The sequence below is a fragment of the Scyliorhinus torazame genome, chromosome 14 (genome assembly GCF_047496885.1).
Source record: "Scyliorhinus torazame isolate Kashiwa2021f chromosome 14, sScyTor2.1, whole genome shotgun sequence".
In the NCBI taxonomy this organism is placed as follows: Eukaryota; Metazoa; Chordata; class Chondrichthyes; order Carcharhiniformes; family Scyliorhinidae; genus Scyliorhinus; species Scyliorhinus torazame.
The window spans coordinates 122,021,730-122,042,993 of record NC_092720.1 but is presented as its reverse complement, the minus strand read 5'-3'; positions in this window follow the sequence as shown (position 1 = coordinate 122,042,993).

The following is a 21,264-nucleotide window of genomic DNA, read 5'->3' as shown; positions in this document are numbered from 1 at the left end:
GTTATTAACTTACAACTGACACTTTGCAGACATCTTTTCAATTCTAAACTAGTTGAACCTCAAAGTGCAAAGAAAGGATGATGATTGCTTTCACCACTGTGAAGAAATAGATGCTTTTCAAAAGTCATTGAAAGTTTGGCAAGTGTGAGTATAAACCAAAACTACTACATGTTCCCCACACTGACATGGCACATCAAAGAAAAGTGTTAGTAAAGGAACTGCCAATAGACTGCAAGCCATATTCAGTCTCATCTGTGCTGATCAACAGTTTTTGTCACTACGTTTCAAACGAGAGGTTTCACGGTTTGAAAGAAAAGAAGTCGGTGAAAAGTCCATTCATGAGTTTGAGACCCCAGAGTCAGTTATTAACTTACAGCTGACACCAAATGAGAAGACTGAGCTGCTGCACCTGACATGTGACAGCAAATTAAAAATACGCCAGAAATCCATGAGGCTGTCAGAATTATGGAGTAGCATCTCCCAGGAGTATCCAGTGCTGGATAAAACAAGCATTTTGTCGTTATTGCCCTTCACAATGACCTACATGTGTGAGGTTGGATTTTCCGTTCTCACAAAGTTGAAGACGGCTGTACTCTACACCTGATATGAGCATTGCCTTCCTGTGAACCTGATTGGAGCGAGATCGTGAGGATCATGGAGGCTCGCCTGTCATATTAAAGGTAAGCGAGCGTGGCATGTGTCCTGAAGTTTGGCCAATCTGCAAAATGGGGCCTGGGAAGAAAAGTTTGAAAAACACTGATATACAGTATATGGCTACAGTGGAGTTAATCTCTGCAAAATTCCCCCATTTCAATGCTCAGCAATTAACCCCAACAAGCTTATCTTCTCTCAGAAATTCACCAAGTATTCTCATCTGTCTAACATTTAAATGAAGGACGTGAATTTAAATCTAATCACTATTTATTTGCGGTGAAATCTGTTGGTTTGGGGGCGCACTGTGCTGATGCATGATGCCCTGGTGTCAGGGAGTTGGAAATCCAAAAAAATCAACGTACAGCATGAGACTGATTAGCAGTGAGTCATGGAGAGCTGGTGTTGCTACGTGGCATGTGTGCTCTGGTGCAGGCTTCCCTTGGGCCTTATTGTTGTATGCACATTGCTAAAATGTAATACATCAACATAACAAACCCAGTTACCAAATCTGTTTAAAATAACCACTCCCATGGCACAAAATCTTTTTATCATCTCCAATGTATCAATAGTTTTGGCTTTGCTTTTGTACTAATAAATCCAACTCAATATTTATTCCCATTGTACATAATTCCACTATACCAACCCCATTTGCCTTCACATCCATTGTACGTACAAGATCCCAAATCTCTTCACATTCATTGCCAATATACAGTCGTAATTTGGTGATATACCTGTTACGTATCAGAGATTACATCCCTACTGATTATGCATCAGGTGATGTGTTGTGATGTCAGCAAAGTGTATGGGTTTTTGCTGTTCGCCTTCTTAGATTATATGAGAAACACCTCTTAATAATCCTCTCATCGTGTTTGAAAGAATCCAGAGTGTGCCCACCTCCATACCTTTTCTGTTTGTGGCGAAAAAAGAAATATAACAGCTGAGAAAACTGGCGACGAGAATTGGGGCAGTAAACAATCACTGGAAGAAGACATTCGTCGACTAAAGAGTGGAGACGACATCAGGAGCAACGGCATATTCTCGAGACTGGAATCGTGCGCACACACATGTCGGGCGAAGCACTGCTGTCGATGCTGGAGGTTTAAAAAATCATTTTTGACGACAATTCTGAGTAAAGAAGACCAACAGTTCAGAGAAAGCTTGCTTTCCATTGAAGAGATTAGGGTCTGGGCTGCAAGGACCGCGCATGTGATGAAGCTAAAGGGGCTGCAGGGAACATGAATTTCAAAGTCTACTGACTACACTGGCCACTATCTGAAAAGTCGAACTACAGTCAGGCAAAATGAAAAAAAATCTAGGTTCTTGTAATAAAGGGGATTGCCTGTGCCATACTTTCCATATGAATTGGAAGGGAGGAAGTTGGTTGAAGTGTAGAGCCGGGATCTGAAATGGCGGGAAAAGTGGACAGCATGGATGCATTTGATGAAGACTGTGAGATGTGGAACTTATATGAAGAAAGATTCTAATTATTTCTTATAACAAATCAGAAAACGGAGGACCTAAAGGTTGCAACATTTCTCAGTTCGGTGGAGCGCAAATTTTTTATGCTGCTTCAAAATTTAGTCCCCCCAGCAAAACCAGGAGATAAGTCGTAGGATTGGATTAATGAAAATTCTAGTGGGGCATTTCTCTCCTGGACCGTTATTGATTGAGGAGAGGTTTCTGTTCCAATGCGGGAGTCAGGAAAAAGGTGAAAGCATTTTACAATTCGTCATGACTTTAAGCAAAATGTTGTGAATTTGGTGCAACCTGATGCCTTGATGATACTCTTCGTGACAGGCTGGTTTGTGGACTCCTCAGTGAAGCTATTCAGAGGAAGCTTCTTAATATAAGTGAATTAACTCAAAAAGCTACTGTGGAAGTTGCCACATCAATGGAGCTGGCAACAAGAGAAGCTTCACAGATTGGGGCTGGAGCGAAAATCCACACAATAGATTCCACAAGGAACAGGGTGCAACCGATGTACTCGGGTTGAACACTCAGCGGGGCAATGCTGGAGTAAATCGAATACGTGCAAGAACTGTAGCAAGAAGGGCCCCCCACAAAAAAAAGAAAGCTTGCATAGCAAGACATGAACATGGCAAGTCAATATGATACAGAACTTTGTACATTGGATTCCTCCCGTACATATCAGTTTCCTGGATCATTCATGTGTTTTCTTGCTCAAATGCCCCCCAGAAAGGCCCCCCCTTCCCCCTCCCTCCCTCCTCCACCCCCCCCCAAGAAAGATGTCCCCCCCTCTCCCCCCCTCTCCTCCCCCCCCCGGGTTGCTGCTGCTGCTGTCCGACCTTCATCTAACGCTCCGCGAGATAGTCAAGGAACGGTTGCCACCGCCTGTAGAACCCCTGCGCAGACCCCCTTAAGGCAAACTTTATCCTCTCCAACCTGATAAACCCTGCCATATCATTTATCCAGGCCTCCACGCTGGGGGGCTTCGCCTCTTTCCACATAAACAAGATCCTTCGCCGGGCTACTAGGGACGCAAAGGCCAGAATGCCGGCCTCTTTCGCCTCCTGCACTCCTGGCTCATCCACTACTTCAAATAGTGCTAGCCCCCAGCTTGGTTTGACCCGGACTTTCACCACCTTAGATACTGTTCCGGCAACTCCCCTCCAGAACCCCTCCAGTGCCGGGCATGACCAAATCATATGGACATGGTTCGCCGGACTTCCTGAGCACCTCCCACATCTGTCCTCCACCCCAAAGAACCTACTCAGCCTCGCCCCCGTTATATGCGCTCTGTGAACTACCTTAAACTGTATCAGGCTAAGCCTGGCACACGAGGAAGAGGAATTAACCCTACTTAGGGCATCGGCCCACAGCCCCTCCTCAATCTCCTCCCCTAGCTCCTCTTCCCATTTACCTTTCAGCTCCTCTACCAAAGCCTCCCCCTCTTCTTTCATCTCCTGGTATATCGCCGACACCTTGCCCTCCCCGACCCATACGCCTGAAATCACCCTGTCTTGAATCCCCTGTGCTGGGAGCAGCAGGAATTCCCTCACCTGCCGCCTCACAAACGCCCTCACTTGCATGTACCTGAAAGCGTTTCCCGGGGGTAGCCCAAACTTCTCCTCCAGTGCCCTTAGGCTCGCAAACGTCCCGTCAATGAACAGGTCCCCCATTCTTCTAATCCCTGCCCGATGCCAGCTCTGAAACCTCCCGTCCATCCTTCCTGGGACAAACCGATGGTTATTCCTTATCGAGGACCACACCGAGGCTCCCATCGCTCCCCTATGTCGTCTCCACTGCCCCCAGATCTTTAACGTTGCCGCCACCACCGGGCTCGTGGTGTACCTTGTGGGCGAGAGCGGCAGCGGTGCCGTCACCAGGGCCCCCAGGCTCGTTCCTTTGCAGGACGCCATCTCCAACCTCTTCCACGCCGCCCCCTCTCTCTCCATCACCCACTTACGGATCATCGCCACGTTGGCTGTCCAGTAGTAGCCACCCAGATTCGGCAACGCCAACCCTCCCCTATCTCTGCTACGCTCCAGGAACCCCCTCCTTACCCTCGGGGTCTTGCTCGCCCACACAAATCCCATAATGCTCCTGCTTACCCTCTTAAAGAAGGCCTTGGTAATCACAATTGGGAGGCATTGGAATACAAAAAGAAACCTCGGAAGAACCACCATTTTAATCGACTGTACCGTGCCCGCCAGCGAGAGTGGCAGCATGTCCCACCTTTTAAAGTCCTCCTCCATCTGCTCCACCAGCCGCGTCAAATTACGTTTGTGCAGTGCCCCCCAGCTCCTAGCTACCTGATTCCCCAAGTATCAAAAGTCCTTTCCGCCCTCCTCACCGGTAGGTCGTCTATCCCTCTTCCCTGATCTCTGCTCACTCTTTCCCACATTGAGCTTATAGCCCGAGAAGTCTCCAAACTCCCTTAGGATCTGCATGACCTCAACCATCCCCTCCATTGGATCCGCCACATACAGCAACAAGTCGTCTGCGTACAGCGACACTCGATCATCCTCTCCCCCTCGGACCACCCGCTTCCATTTCCCCGACTCCTTTAACGCCATGGCCAAAGGCTCAATTGCTAATGCAAACAGCAGAGGGGACTGGGGGCACCCCTGACTCGTCCCTCGATACAGCCGGAAATACTCCGACCTCCGCCGGTTCATGACCACACTCGCCACCGGGGCTCTGTACAGGAGCTAAACCCAACTAATAAACCCTCCCCCGAACCCAAACCTCCTCAACACTTCCCAGAGATACTCCCACTCTACTCGGTCAAAGGCCTTCTCCGTGTCCATGGCTGTCACTATCTCCGCTTCTCCCTCCATTGATGGCATCATTATCACATTTAGGAGCCTTCGCACATTGGTATTTAGATGCCTACCCTTTACGAATCCCGTCTGGTCCTCGTGAATCACCCCCGGGACACAGTCCTCAATCCTCGTAGCCAACATTTTTGCCAGCAACTTAGCATCTACATTGAGGAGCGAGATCGGTCTATACGACCCGCATTGCAGTGGGTCTTTATCCCGCTTCAAGATCAAAGAGATCATCGCCTCCGACATTGTCGGGGGCAGGGTCCCCCCCTCCCTTGCTTCATTGAAGGTCCTTACCAGCAACGGGGCTAACAGGTCTACATACTTCCTATAAAACTCCACCGGGAACCCATCCGGCCCCAGGGCCTTCCCCGCCTGCATGGTCCCCAGTCCTTTAACCAGCTCCTCCACTCCAATGGGCGCCCCCAAACCAGCCACCTCCTGCTCCTCCATTCTCGGGAACCCAAGTTGGTCCAAGAATCGTCGCATCCCCTCTTTTCCCCCTGGTGGCTGGGACCGATACAGCTCCTCGTAAAAGGCCTTAAATGCCTCATTCACTTTCACCGCACCCCGCACCGTAGTTCCCCTGCCAACCTTGACTCCACCTATTTCCCTTGCTGTCATCCTCTTATGGAGCTGATGTGCCAGCATCCGACTCGCCTTCTCCCCATATTCATATATCGCCCCCTGTGCCTTCCTCCACTGTGCCTCTGCCTTCCCTGTGGTCAACAGGTCGAACTCCGTCTGGAGACTTCGTCTCTCCCTGAGTAGTCCCTCATCAGGAGCCTCTGCATATCTCCTGTCCACCCTTAAAATCTCCCCGACTAACCTCTCCCTTTCCCTGCCCTCTCTCTTCACCCTATGAGCCCTGATGGAGATTAACTCTCCCCTGACCACCGCCTTCAGCACCTCCCATACTGCACCTACCTGTTGTCGTTGGCCTCCAGATACCTTTCGATGCACCCCCGCACCCTCCCACACACTTCCTCGTCTGCCAGCAGTCCCACATCCAACCACCACAACGGGCGTTGGTCCCTCTCCTCCCCCAGCTCTAGCTCCACCCAATGCGGGGCGTGGTCTGAAATGGCTATGGCCGAATACTCCGTTCCCTCCACTTTCGGGATCAATGCCCTGCCCAAAACAAAAAAATCTATCCGGGAGTAGGCCTTATGTACATGGGAGAAAAAAGAAAATTCTCTGGCCAAAGGCCTGGCAAATCTCCACGGATCTATTCCCCCCATCTGATCCATAAACCCCCTGAGCACCTTGGCCGGCGCAGGCCTCTTCCCCGTCCTAGATCTGGAACGATCTAATGCTGGGTCCAACACCGTGTTGAAATCCCCACCCATTATCAAGCTCCCTACCTCCAAGTCTGGAATACGCCCCAACATCCATTTCATGAATCCAGCATCGTCCCAGTTCGGGGCGTATACATTTACCAATACCACCTCCGTTCCCTGCGACCTACCGCTCACCATCACGTATCGGCCTCCATTGTCCGCTACTGTGTTCTTGGCCTCAAACAACACCTGCTTCCCCGCCAGTATTGCCACCCCTCTATTCTTCGCATCCAGCCCCGAATGGAACACCTGTCCTACCCATCCCTTCCTTAACCTGACCTGATCTGCCACCTTCAGATGCGTCTCCTGAAGCATGACCACGTCTGCCTTCAGTCCCTTTAGGTGCGCGAACACTCGGGCCCTCTTAACCAGGCCATTTAGGCCTCTCACGTTCCACGTGATCAGCCGGATTGGGGGCTACCACCCCCCCCCCCTCGGCCAGTGCAGCAGCAACCCTATTGTCCCCCCCTCTCCCCCCCTTCCCTCTCCCCCCTCCCCGCTAGATCTGCATCTAGCTCTTTTGCTCCCCCCATACTACTTCCGTGAGTCAGCTGACTTCTGCTGACCCCGGCTTCCCCCGCCTTCCCGTTGATCTCCCCCGTGTGGGAGTCTCTCCTCCTCCTTACGTTCCTCCATTCCTCCCCCCCCCCAGCACGGGAAAAAGCCCGCGCTTTCCTGAGCCAGCCCCGCCCCCTGTGGCGCAGCTCCTGTTGCGGCCTTATCCCAATTCCCCCATCCCCGAGCCTCACCTCCCTCCAGCACCGGCGCCCACATTTCCCACTATCTCGTCAACAGAAAAAAAAATTTAACAAGAACTCTTCCCACATCCCCATCCATCATCCCACCCATGAAACATTCTTTACCCATATTTACAACCCCGTATACAGTCAACATCTCCCCCACAACCACAGTCCCTCAGTTCGAGTCCAATTTTTCCGTTTGGATAAAGGTCCAAGCCTCTTCTGGCGTTTCGAAATAGTGGTGTCGGTCCTGATAAGTGACCCAAAGTCGCGCAGGCTGCAGCATTCCGAACCTGACTCTTTTTTTGTACAGCACCGCCTTGGCCCGGTTGAAACCAGCTCTCCTCTTTGCCACCTCCGCACTCCAGTCCTGGTAGACTCGGATCATCGCATTCTCCCATCTACTGCTCCGCACCTTCTTGGCCCATCTCAGAACACTTTCTTTGTCCGCAAAGCGATGGAACCTCGCCACTATCGCCCTTGGCGGCTCATCAGCCCTGGGTCTCCCCGCCAGGACCCGGTGAGCTCCTTCCAGCTCCAGGGGGCTCAGAGAGACCTCCGCACCCATCAGCGAATGGAGCATCGTGCTCACGTACGCCCTGGCATCAGCTCCCTCCGCTCCTTCGGGGAGACCCAGAATCTGGAGATTCTTCCTCCTCGACCTGTTCTCCCGGACCTCGGGTCTCTCGACCCACCTCCTGTGCACCGCCTCGTGTGCCTCCATCTTTACCGCCAGGCCCAGGATCTCGTCCTCGTTCTCATTAGTTTTATCCCTCACCTCACGGAGCTGCACCGCCTGGGCCTTCTGGGTCTCCTTCAGCCCCTCGATCACCAACAGCATTGGTGCCAGCACCTCCTTTTTAAGCTCCTCCACACAGCGCCTGAGGAATTCCTGCTGGTCCGGCCCCCATGCTGCTCGATCTCCGCCCTCCGCCATCTTGTTTTTTCCTCCTCGTTTTTGCTGCTGCTCCAAAGCCTCTTTCTCCGACGCTCCACCACTAATCCCTGCCATACAACGTAAGGGGGACCTTATTTCACCTTCCCACATGGGATTCAATGAAAACATTTCCGTTGGGGCTCCTCTGGACAGCCCAAAAGTCCGTGATAGCGGGAGCTGCCGAAATGTGCGGCTTAGCTCCGCATCGCCGCAGCCGGAAGTCGACTCGGGGGACCTTCTACGAACACGGGGAAATGGCTGGCCAGCTACTGGCTCACCAGCTGAGAAAGCAGGCAGCCACGAGAGAGATAGCTCAGAAGAGAAACATCAGAGGCAGACTGGTAACTAAGCAAAAAGAGGTCAACCGAGTGTTCAAGACCTCTTCCCGAGAATGGTACATCTCCCAACCCCCCCCGACTGGGACGCGAGGTTGAAAAGATTCCTCGATGGACTGGTCATGCCAGTCGTAGAGAGGACAAGCGGGGCCAGCTGGAAGCACCAATAGATCTGGGAGAAATCATGGAGTTTATCAGCTCCATGCAGGCGGGGAAGGTGCACGGACCTGACAGGTTCCCGGCGGACCTCTAGAAGAAATGCGCACCAGCCCTGGCCCCACACCTATGGACATGTTCGCAGACTCGCTAGCGAAGGGACACCTTGCCTCCTACGCTAACACAGGCCTTGATAGCGCTGATACCCAAGAAAGACAAGGACCTGACAGAATTTGGCTCTGACAGACCTATTTTGCTACTCAATGTAGTCGTGACGATACGGAAAGACCTGGCCAAGAGATTGGAGAGCTGCGTACCAGAAGTGGTCTCAGAGGACCAGACCAGCTTTGTCAAGGGTAGGCAGCTAACTGCGAACATCAGGCAGCTGCTGAAATAATAATGACCCCCATGGAGAGAGCCACAGAAGTGATCGTCTCGTTGGACGCAGGAAAGGTCTTTGACAGAGTCGAATGGAAGTACCTCATAGAGGTACTGGAACAGTTTGGGCTGGGGACGGGGTTCACCTTGTGGGTGAAACTCCTGTACAATGACCCCAAGGCGAGCGTTCAGACCAACACCACCAACTCTGAATACTTCCAGCTACACAGGGGCACAAGGTAGGGATGCCCACCATCCCTGCTTCTGTTCGCCCTGGCAATTGAACCCCTGTCAATCGCCCTGCAAGATGCGAAAAGGTGGAAGGGCATCCAAATAGGGGGCAGAGAGCATAGAGTATTGCTCTATGCAGATGACCTGCTCCTCTATGTCTCAGACCCACAGAACGGCCTGAAAGCAATGCAACTGCTGGAAGAGTTTGGAGCCTTTTCAGGCTACAAACTCAACCTGGGTAAGAGCGAGGCAATCCAGGGGAACCCTAACAGGGGAGGGAGAGAGCTGAAGGGGCTACCATTCAACCAAGCCCAAAACAGATTCCGCTACATGGGTGGAGGAGCGTTTCCAAGGCCTGAGTATTGAGCTAGTTTTTACGTGGGGTTCCTCCTTCTTAGTTACAGCTCAGCTGAACACAGATCTGCAGACACACATCAACCTGGTTAAGATAGCTTTATTATTTCAAGCTTGGTCCATGTACATGGAAGGGAGATCTGGATAAATGCCAAAATCAATCTGTCTGACACTGTTACAAACACACCAATTATAGAGTTTCCCAAAAACAATAGCCCACCCAAGTTGGACTTGATCCAATCCTTGTAGTTGTCAATTTTATATTGACCAGTAAAATTTATTTTAAGCAACATGGTGACTTGTGATCAGCTCATGATTTAACCCTATCCTGCCACCTGTTATTTACTAGGATCCTGTATCCTTCTAAAGTTGTTTTTCTGACATTCCCATCCTACATGTCGCAGTCACTTCCTGTCCACCTCATTGTTCATCCAGGGGCAGGATGCCAAAGTTGTTTTCCTCTTTATACCATGGATTGTCTAAGACAGGATATTGGGGGAACTGATAAGAACTGTTTACCGAGCTGACCTTGTTATTGTTGACCACACTATTTCTGCCTAATCCGTGTTGGTCTGAAAAATACGGTCAAGTTAGCTAGCTTAAATCCCATCATGCATTGTGGCCACTGCTTGTAGCAAGAGTTTGAATGCTTATTACTGCTATGTCCTAAAAATACATGCCCCCCATGGCCTCATCTGCGGCAACCACAGATTCCCACCAGCCATGCTTGACAGCACATTTTAAAAATGGAGACTAGACGGGAGGACACTAGCGGTCCGGGACCTTTACATAGGATATAGACTTGCGACCTTGGACGAACTGACGGAGGATTGGGCCTGCTGACAGGACAGGAACTCAGACACTGATTAAACACTTTCTCCGCAAGGAGGTGGCAAGATATCATGGGCCCCAAGAGACACACTACTGGAGGAAATAATAAACACAGACAGCAAGGAGGGGGGGAAACTACAGAAAAATATATGGACGGTTACTGGATGGGGCAAAACTACCACTGAACAAATCCAGGTGAAAATGGGAGGATGAACTGGGGCCGGAAGTGGGTCGGGGACTCTGGAGCGAAGCACTGAGCAATGCTAACTCCATCTCTTCCTGCACCGGGCTTAGCCTCATGCAGTTCAAAGTGGCGCACAGAGCTCACCTAACCAGAACCAGAATGAGCAGGTTCTTCCCGGAGGTGGAGGACAAATGTGAACAGTGCCAGGAACGTCCCACCAACCACACCCAAATGTTCTGAGCCTACCCCAGGCTTGTTGGGTTCTGGACAACCTTCTTTGAAGTGATGTCCACGGTTGTGGGGGTGAGGGTGGAACCGTGCCCAAGAGTGGCAGTCTTCGGGGTGTCGGACCAGCTAGAATTACATATGGGGAGGAGGGAGGACTCCCTAGTTTTTGCTTCCTTAATCACACGCCGGAGAATCCTGCTCGGCTGGCGATCAGCAGCACCACCCACAGCTGCAGACTGGTTGGCAGACCACTCGGAATTCCTCCACCTAGAGGAGGTCAAGTACACCATCCGAGGGTCACACAAGGGCTTCCACAAAGCGTGAGGGCCATTCATCAGCCTGTTGCAATGACCTGTTCGAAGCCAACAGCAACTAGGGAAAGAGAGTGGGGGGGGGGGGGGGGGGTGGAGGGGGGGGGGGGGGGGGGAGGAGGGAGGAAGACAAGGGAAGACATAGACAACAGAAAGAGGCGGAGGAGAGGAAGGGGGGTGTTGCTAACTTGCTGTTGTCTCTTAATTTGGCTGTTTAATTACGTTTGCTCAAGAGTCGCCAGGTATCTTTTGACACCGCCACAAGGTTCAGAACTGAATACTGATCAAAGACTCGATACACCAGTTAGTAAGTTCAAAAGCAATGCTCATTTATTTACACACAGTCAAATCTACTCATGCATAAAACTCTACAACCTAAACTATCACCAATACTAAAGGCCTATACTTAGCTTCGGGTGCCCACTCAGTCAGAGGAACAATGGCCGTTGCTCGGTTCTGAGGCTGCTGGGTTGAGCTGTTTACAGGATAGCAACTAGGAGCGTCTATCTCGTAGCGTGCGTTGACTTGGAACTTACTTGGTCTGGCGTAGCTGCTAGGTTGGTCTCTCTTCACTGAGAGCCAAGGCCATGAGAGAGATCCTCTCTTTTGGGGAATCCTTTTTATACCCCAAAAGGACTTTGCGCGCTTTTGGGCGGGCCTTGAACTTGGCCCCAATTAATTGGGCCATTTCCCAATTGTCCTTATCGATTTTCCTCCAATAGAGGGATGGGTTCGCTGGTTGCTGGGCGTGTCCTAGGTGGCCGTTGGTCTGCTTTGTTTTAGTCTCCTCTGGCGCCGGGATGTCTGGCTTAGCATTGTTTACCCAACTATTGCCTTTTGTTCCCGGGGATGGCTCATTAGTATGCAGATGGCTTAGCAGTACCGGTCCTGTCTGAGAGCTAAGGCTCTAATCAACAGACAGACCTTGCACCTGCTTGCTTTTTCGGTATTGTCCAATTTTCCCTGCATTCTTTGCAAGTGTCCATTTTGTAATCAGGACGTGGCCATCCCAGATGGCTACAGGGGGTAAAGGAACCCAGGGGGTAAAGGGAGAGGAGGGGCCACGCGGCCCTCCCCCCACCAACGACAAAAAACTAAAGATCCCGACAGAAAGAAACGGAATGCAATGGCGTCAAAGGCAAAAGGCATCACTAAGATGGATACTAAGCCACCAACGAAGGAAAGGGAGAGGAGTGGGGAGAAGGGGAGGACAGGGGAAACCACGTGTAAAAAGCTTTGTAAATAAGAACCAACTTTATTTATAAACATCAGACTCACTTGAGCCATTACTCTGTGAAAACTGGAAAATACCAATAAAAACACTGTTTTGTTATGCTCTTGACGTAGTATAAGCTGCTTCCTTGATGTGCGCTCTGACAAAGGAAGGTTCAGACTTGGAGATAGCTTCAACACGTTTATGGAACTGTTGACAATTCTCCTACTTGGATTCAACGCTACTGTTAATCCTGTTATGGCTACTCAGACTGATTAACCAGTCTGCTACAATCCACGTAGGGGGAGTGATGTGTTTCAAATCAACCCTGTCTGTACTCACTGAGTGGCTCCACTGGAAAGAGACTGAGCATGTGTGATGTGTCCTTTTATATGGGTTGGTGTAATGCCCTCCTGTGGCAGTGTCACTTCTATGTGTATCGTGAATGCCCATTGGTCGTGTCCTATCTTACTGACCTATTGGTTGACTGTCTGTGTGTCATGTCTCTGGTGTTCCCTCTAGTGTCTAGCTAGGTATAGTGTATGTACATTAACCCTTTGTGTACTTACAATGATGTATATCACCCCATCTCTCCTTGTTTCGTGTTACATATTTTCTGTACAGTGTTAAAGAAAATTGAACAAACTAGATAGATAAGTGATGCTCTGTACAAGTTATGATAACAGTGACCATTAAACAATAAGTCCAAATCATATGCATGAGTCCAAAGTTCATTAATTATTATGGTCGAGTGGCTTTCTTGTTTGTTTGGTGAGTTGGTGATGTTGATGGTGGCATTGCTTTGTAAACGCCATCAGTGTCCCTGTGCTGAAGGAACCAACAAGTGGTCAAATCACTTCGTTGTCGGATTTGGACTGTTTTTTTTCTTTCGATGCTTGTGGTGGTAATTCTCGATGGCATCTGTCCTGAAAGCCAGGTTGCCTGTTGGTAGTGCAGCAAGCATGAAGTGGTAAGATGCATCGTCCTGCCATGGTATGTCATTGTACTGAGCTAAGCAGTAACAGTGTCCTTCATGGGCAGAGTTGTACCATGTCGTACCAGTCGTTGTTCCATTGGTGTGTTTGTCGTGCTTGTTGTCAACGTTATTGCCTTTGGTACGCTTCTTGCTATTGTCTTTGATGTTGTTGTCGTGTTTGCTGTGCTCACGGACCACACTCTGTGGATAATACGAGTCCTTCACACAGTTACTCATGTCAGCGTGCTTTGTGGCATCTGCTGTTTCCTTGAACGTGCCGTCACTGAGTTCGCGGCGCTCCCCGTCTGGAGTCATGTCCAGCTTACTTGAATCAGCTTTGGCTTGTGGATGCTCCCCGTCTGGAGTCTGGTCTGTTTCACCTGAGTCAGTTTTGGTTTGTCAATGCTCCCCGTCCGGAGTCACTGCAGGTTCACTTGAGTCAGCTGAGGTTTCTTGATGCACCCCGTCCGGAGTCATTTCAGGTTCACTTGAATCTTCTGAAGTTTCGTGATGCTCCCCGTCCGGAGTCAAAACAGTCAGGAGTGCATTTGCTTGTGGAGAGGCTCAAGCGAATGAGGTTTGAAGTAACATGGTGTCACCGGAGTCACCAGTAGTCTCACTGTTATTGTCGAGTGCCTCTGTACATTCTAGCTGAGGTCTGTCACGTTGCACATCTGGTATGGGAAGTGGGATGCCGTCGTCACTTGTCTCACATACAGTGGTTAGAGCCTCAGTGTCTTCTTGTCGTTCACTTGAGCTGGGTAGACCGTCAGAGTCTTCTTCTGGTGGCTCAAATAATCTGGGTGGACTGTCATCGTCTGCTTGCTGTATACTTGAGCGTGGTAGACTGTCAGAGTCTTCTTCTTGTTCACTGGAGAGTGGTAGACTGTCATAGTCTGCTTGCTGTACACTTGAGCGTGGTAGACTGTCATAGTCTTTCTGTTGTTCACTTGAGCATGGCAGACTTGCATTGGCTGCTGCTGGTTGCTCAGAGGAGGTTGCTAGACCCTCATGGTCTTGTTCATGCAAGGACTGCGCTTTGGAGTCTTGCATTGCTTCTATCGTGGAGGCTGTCCACGAGCTCGCTGTGGAGGCTTGTGTCACTCCCTCTGTGGAGTCTTGCAGCGTTCCTTGTGTGGAATTGTGCATTGGTCTATCTGTGGAAACTGTCATCGCTTCTTGTTCATGCAAGGACTGCGCTCTGGAGTCTTGCGTTGCTTCTATTGTGGAGTCTGTACACGAGCTCTCTGTGGAGGCTTGTATCGCTTTCTGTGTGGAGGCTGTGACCCTTTGTGGTGTGTGAACCACTCTCTGTGTGGAGGCTGGGACCCTTTGTGGTGTGTGAACCACTCTCTGTGTGGAGTCGGGGACCCTTCGCGGTGTATTGACCACTCTCTGTGTGGCAGCAGGCCGCTCTCTGTGGGCTTGTACCGCTCTCTGTCTCTTGGCGTCAGGCCGCAGCATAATCCTGCACTCACGAGTCGGGATGTCATATATGCTAGGCTGAAGATCCTCAAATCCGAAGAACTCGTCGTCGGGGTTGTCATTGTGCAACATGTCTAGTTGCGGTACGGATTTGGTACTGGGGTAGCCTCCCAAGGTGAAAGCTTCGTCTGAGCCATTGTCTTCCAAGACCATATCATCACGTTTTGTGTCGGAGCTATAATTGGGCTCGCGATGTCAAAAGAAGAATTCAAAGTCTGAGTCATTGTCTTCAAGGACTGTACCATCTCTTTGGGCGGTGCTAACTGCTTGTTGCAGGGTTCTGCGGAGGTTACTTACAGCTGCTGGTCGAATTTCAGGCATTGTGCTGTCGTTCCAGGTGAAAGAATCTGGTTTTGAGGCTTTAAATATTTTTTAACGTGTTTTGGGACCTTTCCCCTTTAAGTGGGAGTGGTCCGGGGCCTCTGACGTCATGATGCTTGTGACGTAGTGTGCAGGAAGTGATTGCGCAAGCACAGATCGCTGTTCCTTTACTTGGGGCCTTGTTCTCAATTGCGCATGTGCGGCTTCTCGTACATGCGCAAACGGACCTTCCCGTTCTGTGCGCTCTTCGCGCAACTGCGCATGTGCAGCATCTTTTCCAAGATGGCTGCAATTCAAAACTGCCGTTCGTTGCTGCAAGCCTACCTCGCGGTGAGTTTTGCTGCCTCTTTTACCTTTTCTTCTTGTATATTCCTCGCAGAATTATTGGAATTTGTCCAGGACTGCCTGGAAATCGCTCATGTTTTGCCTTTGAGTATTTGAAGGTCTGGAAGATTTCAGCTGCTTCTAGACCCGCGATGGTAAGTAGAAGCTTTATTTTCTCTGCATCCACCACGCCATCTAGGTCGGACGCTACCAGGTAGATCTCGAATCTCTGCCTGAACCAACGCCAGTTTTCACTGAGATTGCCTTGGTACTGGATCTGCTGTGGAATTGGAATCCCGAACATCATTTTGCCCGGCTTTTGTTGCTGGTTGTCACTGTTCGCTGAGTTGAAACTATATGGATTTAACAGTCCACTCCTGGAATTAAATTTTGTTATGCTGTTGACGTAGCATAAGCTGCTTCTTTGATGTGCACTCTGACAAAGGAAGGTTCAGACTTGGAGATAGCTTCAACACGTTTATTGAACTATTAACAATTCTCCTACTTGGATTCAACCTACTGTTAATCCTGCTATAGCTACTCAGACTGATTAACCAGTCTGCTACAATCCACGTGGTGGGAGTGATGTGTTTCAAATCAACCCTGTGTACACACTGAGTGTCTCCACTGGAAAGAGACTGAGCATGTGTGCTATGTCCTTTTGTATCGGTTGGTGTAATGCCCTCCTGTGGTAGTGTCACCTCTGTGTGTATCGTGAATGCCCATTGGTCGTGTCCTATCTTACTGACCTATTGGTTGACTGTCTGTGTGTCATGTCTCTGGTGTTCCCTCTAGCTAGGTGTGGTGTATGTACATTAACCCTTTGTGTACTTACAGTGATGTATATCACCACAAACACTTAAAAAAATAAATATCCAGTGAGATACTGGTACACTAGATAGGGTGATCACTGAATTAATATCCAGTGGATTGGATTGGATTTTGGAATGTAATAGGGCCCCACAAGGTACACAGAGTAAATACATAGACACAGACATCGGGTGGGGCATACAGGAGTGTAGTATTAGTCAGATCAGTCCATAAGAGGGTTATTTAGGAGTCTAGTGACAGTGGGGAAGAAGCTGCTTTTGAATCTATTCGTGTGTGTTCTCAGCCTTTTGTATCTCCTGCCCAATGGGAGGTGTTTGAAGAGTGAGTGAGCCGGGTGGGAGAGGTCTTTGATTATGCTGTCCGCTTTCCCCAGGCAGCGGGAGTTGTAGACAGAGTCAATGGATGGGAGGCAAGTTTGTGTGATGGACTGGACAGTGTTAACGACTCTCTGTAGTTTCTTGCGGTCTTGGGCCAAGCAGTTGTCAGACCAGGCAGTGATGCAGCCAGATAGGATGCTTTCCATTTTGCATCTGTAAACGTTGGTAAGAGTCAGTGCGGACAGGCCAAATTTCCTTAGTTTCCTGCGGAAGTATAGGCGTTGTTGTGCTTTCTTGATCGACATGGGTGGACCAGGACAGATTTTTGGTAATGTACATACCTAGGAATTTTAAGCTGTCAACCATCTCCACCTCTGCACCATTGATGCAGACAGTGGTGTATACAGTACTTTGCTTTTTGAAGTCAATGACCAGCTCTTTAGTTTTGCTGGCAAAGCAGTGAGATACCAGTACCCTGGAGAGAATGATCACTGAATTAATATCCAGTGATATACTGGTACAGTGCATAGAGTAATCACTGAGATAATATCCAGTGATATACTGGTACACTGGACAGAGTGATCACTGAATTAATATCCAGTGAGATACTGGTACAGTGGATAGAGTGATCACTGACATAATATCCAGTGATATATTGGTACACTGTATAGAGTGATCACTGAATTAATATCCAGTGAAATACTGGTACAGTGGATAGAGTGATCACTGAATTAATATCCAGTGAGATACTGGTACAATGGATAGAGTAAACACTGAGATAATATCCAGTGATATACTGGTACACTGGATAGAGTGATCACTGAATTAATATCCAGTGAGATACTGGTGCACTGGATAGAGTGATCACTGAGTTAATGTCAAGTGATATACTGGTACACTGGATAGAGTGACCACTGAATTAATATCCAGTGAGATACCGATACATTGGATAGTGTGATCACTGAGTTAATATCCAGTGATATACTGGTACACTGGACAGAGTGATCACTGAATTAATATCCAGTGAGATACTGGTACAGTGGATAGAGTGATCACTGAATTAATATCCAGTGAGATACTGGTACACTGGATAGTGATCACTGAATTAATATCCAGTGAGATACTGGTACACTGGATAGAGTGATCACTGAGTTAATGTCCAGTGATATACTGGTACACTGGACAGAGAGATCACTGAATTAATATCCAGTGAGATACTGGTACAGTGGATAGAGTGATCATATCCAGTGATATACTGGTACACTGGATAGAGTGATCACTGAATTAATATCCAGTGAGATACAGGTACACTGGATAGAGTGATCACTGAGTTAATATCCAGTGAGATACCGATACATTGGATAGTGTGATCACTGAGTTAATATCCAGTGAGATACCAGTACACGAGATAGAGTGATCATTGAGATAATATCCAGTGAGATACCAGTACACTGGATAGAGTGATCACTGAGTTAATATCCAGTGAGATATTGGTAAACTGGACAGAGTGATCACTTAGTTAATATCCAGTGAGATATAGGTACAGTGGATTAGAGTGACCACTGAGTTAATATCCAGTGAGATACCGGTACACTGGATAGAGTGATCACCGATTTAATATCCAATGAGATACCGGTACACTGGATAGAGTGATCACCGAGTTAATATCCAGTGAGATACCGGTACAGCGGATAGAGTGATCATTGAGTTAATATCCAGTGAGATACTAGTACACTGGATAGTGCGATCACTGAGTTAATGTCCAGTGAGATGCTTGTACACTGGATAGAGTGATCATTGAGTTAATATCCAGTGAGATACTGGTAAACTGGACAGAGTGATCACTAAGTTAATATCCAGTGAGATACCGGTACATTGGACAGAGTGATCACTCAGTTAATATCCAGTGAGATATAGGTACACTGGATAGAGTGATCACTGAGTTAATATCCAGTGAGATATCGGCAAACTGGACAGAGTGACCACTCAGTTAATATCCAGTGAGATATAGGTACTCTGAATAGAGTGATCACTGAATTAATATCCAGTGAGATATCGGTAAACTGGATAGAGTGATCACTGAGTTAATATCCAGTGAGATACTGGTACACTGGAAAGAGTGATCACTGATAATATAATAATATCCAGAGATACCGGTACATTGGATAGTGCGAACACTGAGTTAATATCCAGTGAGATACTGGTACAGTGGATAGAGTAATCACTGTGTTATTATCCAGTGAGATACTGGTACAGTGGATAGAGTGATCACTGAGTTAATATCAAGTGAGATACCAGTACACTGGATAGAGTGATCACTGAGTTAATGTCCAGTGAGATACCGGTACATGGATAGAGTGATCACTTGAGTTACATTCTGTAGCCACCTAAAATGGCTGATTCCCTATTAATTTTGCCAAAACCCGATTTAAAATGGCTCACCGACAAGGCTGATGGGAAAAGCAGCCAACAGGACACAAACGGACAGCTGCAGACAGAATAGCGTATTCGGCTCTGGGGAAGTCGGCCCAGATCAATACTCAAGACCATTAGCAGCACATCAACCCAGACATCTGCAGTTTAATCGGCTATCCCCGGGAACAATTGCAACATATTAGCAATTGAATGCCGGGCCAGACCTGTCGGCACCTGCAGTGGCCGAAACAAAGACAGGTGAACGACCACCCCCCGATCGAGGAATCGCCCCGTTATTGGATATATCGTACCCAGTGATTGGGAACAAGTCCAATCACTTGGGACTCAGGGTCAAGGGCCGCCCCGAGAGGCGGAAAGCCCCGGGACCCTATAAAGTGAGGGGCCAAGTTCAGATCGCTCTCTCTCCCTTCTTCTCCTGCTCGAGACCTTCGCAAGAACATCCACCAGAAACAGTAAGTTTGACTCCAGCGATCGCTACCCGATAAAGACTCCTAGCCATCGACCCGTATCAGCCTTTTGAATCCCGTGGGCCAGATCCGATTCGATAAGCCATTTGTTTCCCTGACCTGATGGGCCCTTCCTAAAGTTAAGTATTGGCCAGTAGTGATAGGTTTATTATATAGATAGTAGGATTATTGTATAAGCATTACCTGTTGTATATAACAAATGACCGTTGATTTCAATCTTACTAAGCGGTGTGCCGACTTATTAATCATAACTCGAGCTTGAACCACATGGCGGTATCAGAAAGATACCTGGCGACTCGTGAGCAAAGGTGACATAATCAGAGCTAATAAACTAAGGCTAAAAAGAGCAACAATTCGCGCCACCCAGTACCAGGCAATGACCAACTCCTACAAGAGAGGATCTAACCACCGCCTCTTGACATTAAATGGCATTACCATCGCTGAATCCCCCACAATCAACATCCTAGGGGTTACCATTGATCAGAAACTGAACTGGACTAACCACATTAATACTGTGGCTACTAGAGCAGGTCAAAGACTAGGAATCCTACGGATAGTAACTCACCTCCTAACCCCTCCCCCCCCTCTCCCCTCCCAGGAGTATAATGGCATACTCTCCACTTGCCTGGATGAGTGCAGCTCCAACAACACTCATGAAGCTCGACACCAGCCAGGACAAAGCAGCCGCTTGATTGCAACCCTTTGTACAAACATTCAAACCCTCCACCAACGACGAACAGTGGCAGCCGTGTGTACCACCCACAAGATGCGCTGCAGTAACTCACTAAGGTTCCTTAGCACCTTCCAAACCCACGACCACTACTATCCCGAAGGACAAGAACAGCAGATACCTGGGAAGCCCACCACCTGGAGGTTTCCCTCCAAGTCCCTCACCACCCTGACTTGGAAATATATCGCTGTTCCTTGATTGTCGCTGTGGCAGCATCCTGGAACTCCCTCCCTAATGCACAATGGGTGTACCTACTCCTCAAGGACTGAAGCGCTTCAAGAAGGCAACTCACCACCACCTTCTAAAGGGCAACTAGGGATGGGCAATAAATGCTGGTCTAACCAGCGACGCCCACATCTCGTAAATTAATTTTTTTAAATGTCCAGTAAGGTACCAGCACACTGGATAGAGTGATCACTGTTATTTCACCTTCGACCCTCTTCCCTTGTGCTCACATTTTACAACTTCAATACAATACTATGAAGCGCAACAAAAAGATACAAGTAGATTACCTCAAACCCGACGGTCTGAAAAAGGGATGGTGTCCGAGAACAGGTAGTTTTTGCCTCCTTCTACCAGTGGCTTTGCAAATCGTGACCCCACCTGACCCAGCTCAGACTGGGAATTCCTTAACCACTCTGACAACTATTGGACCTGACACTAAATCACACTCCAATTGTACTTTATACAATCGGATGCAACTTCCACCTATCCCATTCACAAATACCTCAGCTTTCAGTGAGCTCTCTGAGGGAAAAAACAAATCCTTCTCCAAAACAGGAGTTTGAGTAGCGCCTGTGTCCCTTAAAATTATTATTATTAGCTACATCGGTTGAGGAAAATGGGTGACTCTCCCCGTAGACAAAATCTACCTTATGCCTCACACCTACTCCCACTGCAGTGTTTACCTCAGGTCTCCCAAATCCAGTTAACGCTCCAGTCTGCCCTGTAGTAATAATAATAATCTTTATTATTGTCACAAGTAGGCTCACATTAACCATTAACACTGCAATGAAGTTACTGTGAAAATCTCCTAGTCTCCACACACTGGCGCCTGTTTGGGTACAATGAGGGAGAATTCAGAATGTCCAATTCACCTAACAGCATGTCTTTCGGGATATGTGGGAGTAAACCGGAGCACCTGGAGGAAACCCACACAAACACGGGGAGAACGTGTAGACTCCGCACAGACAGTG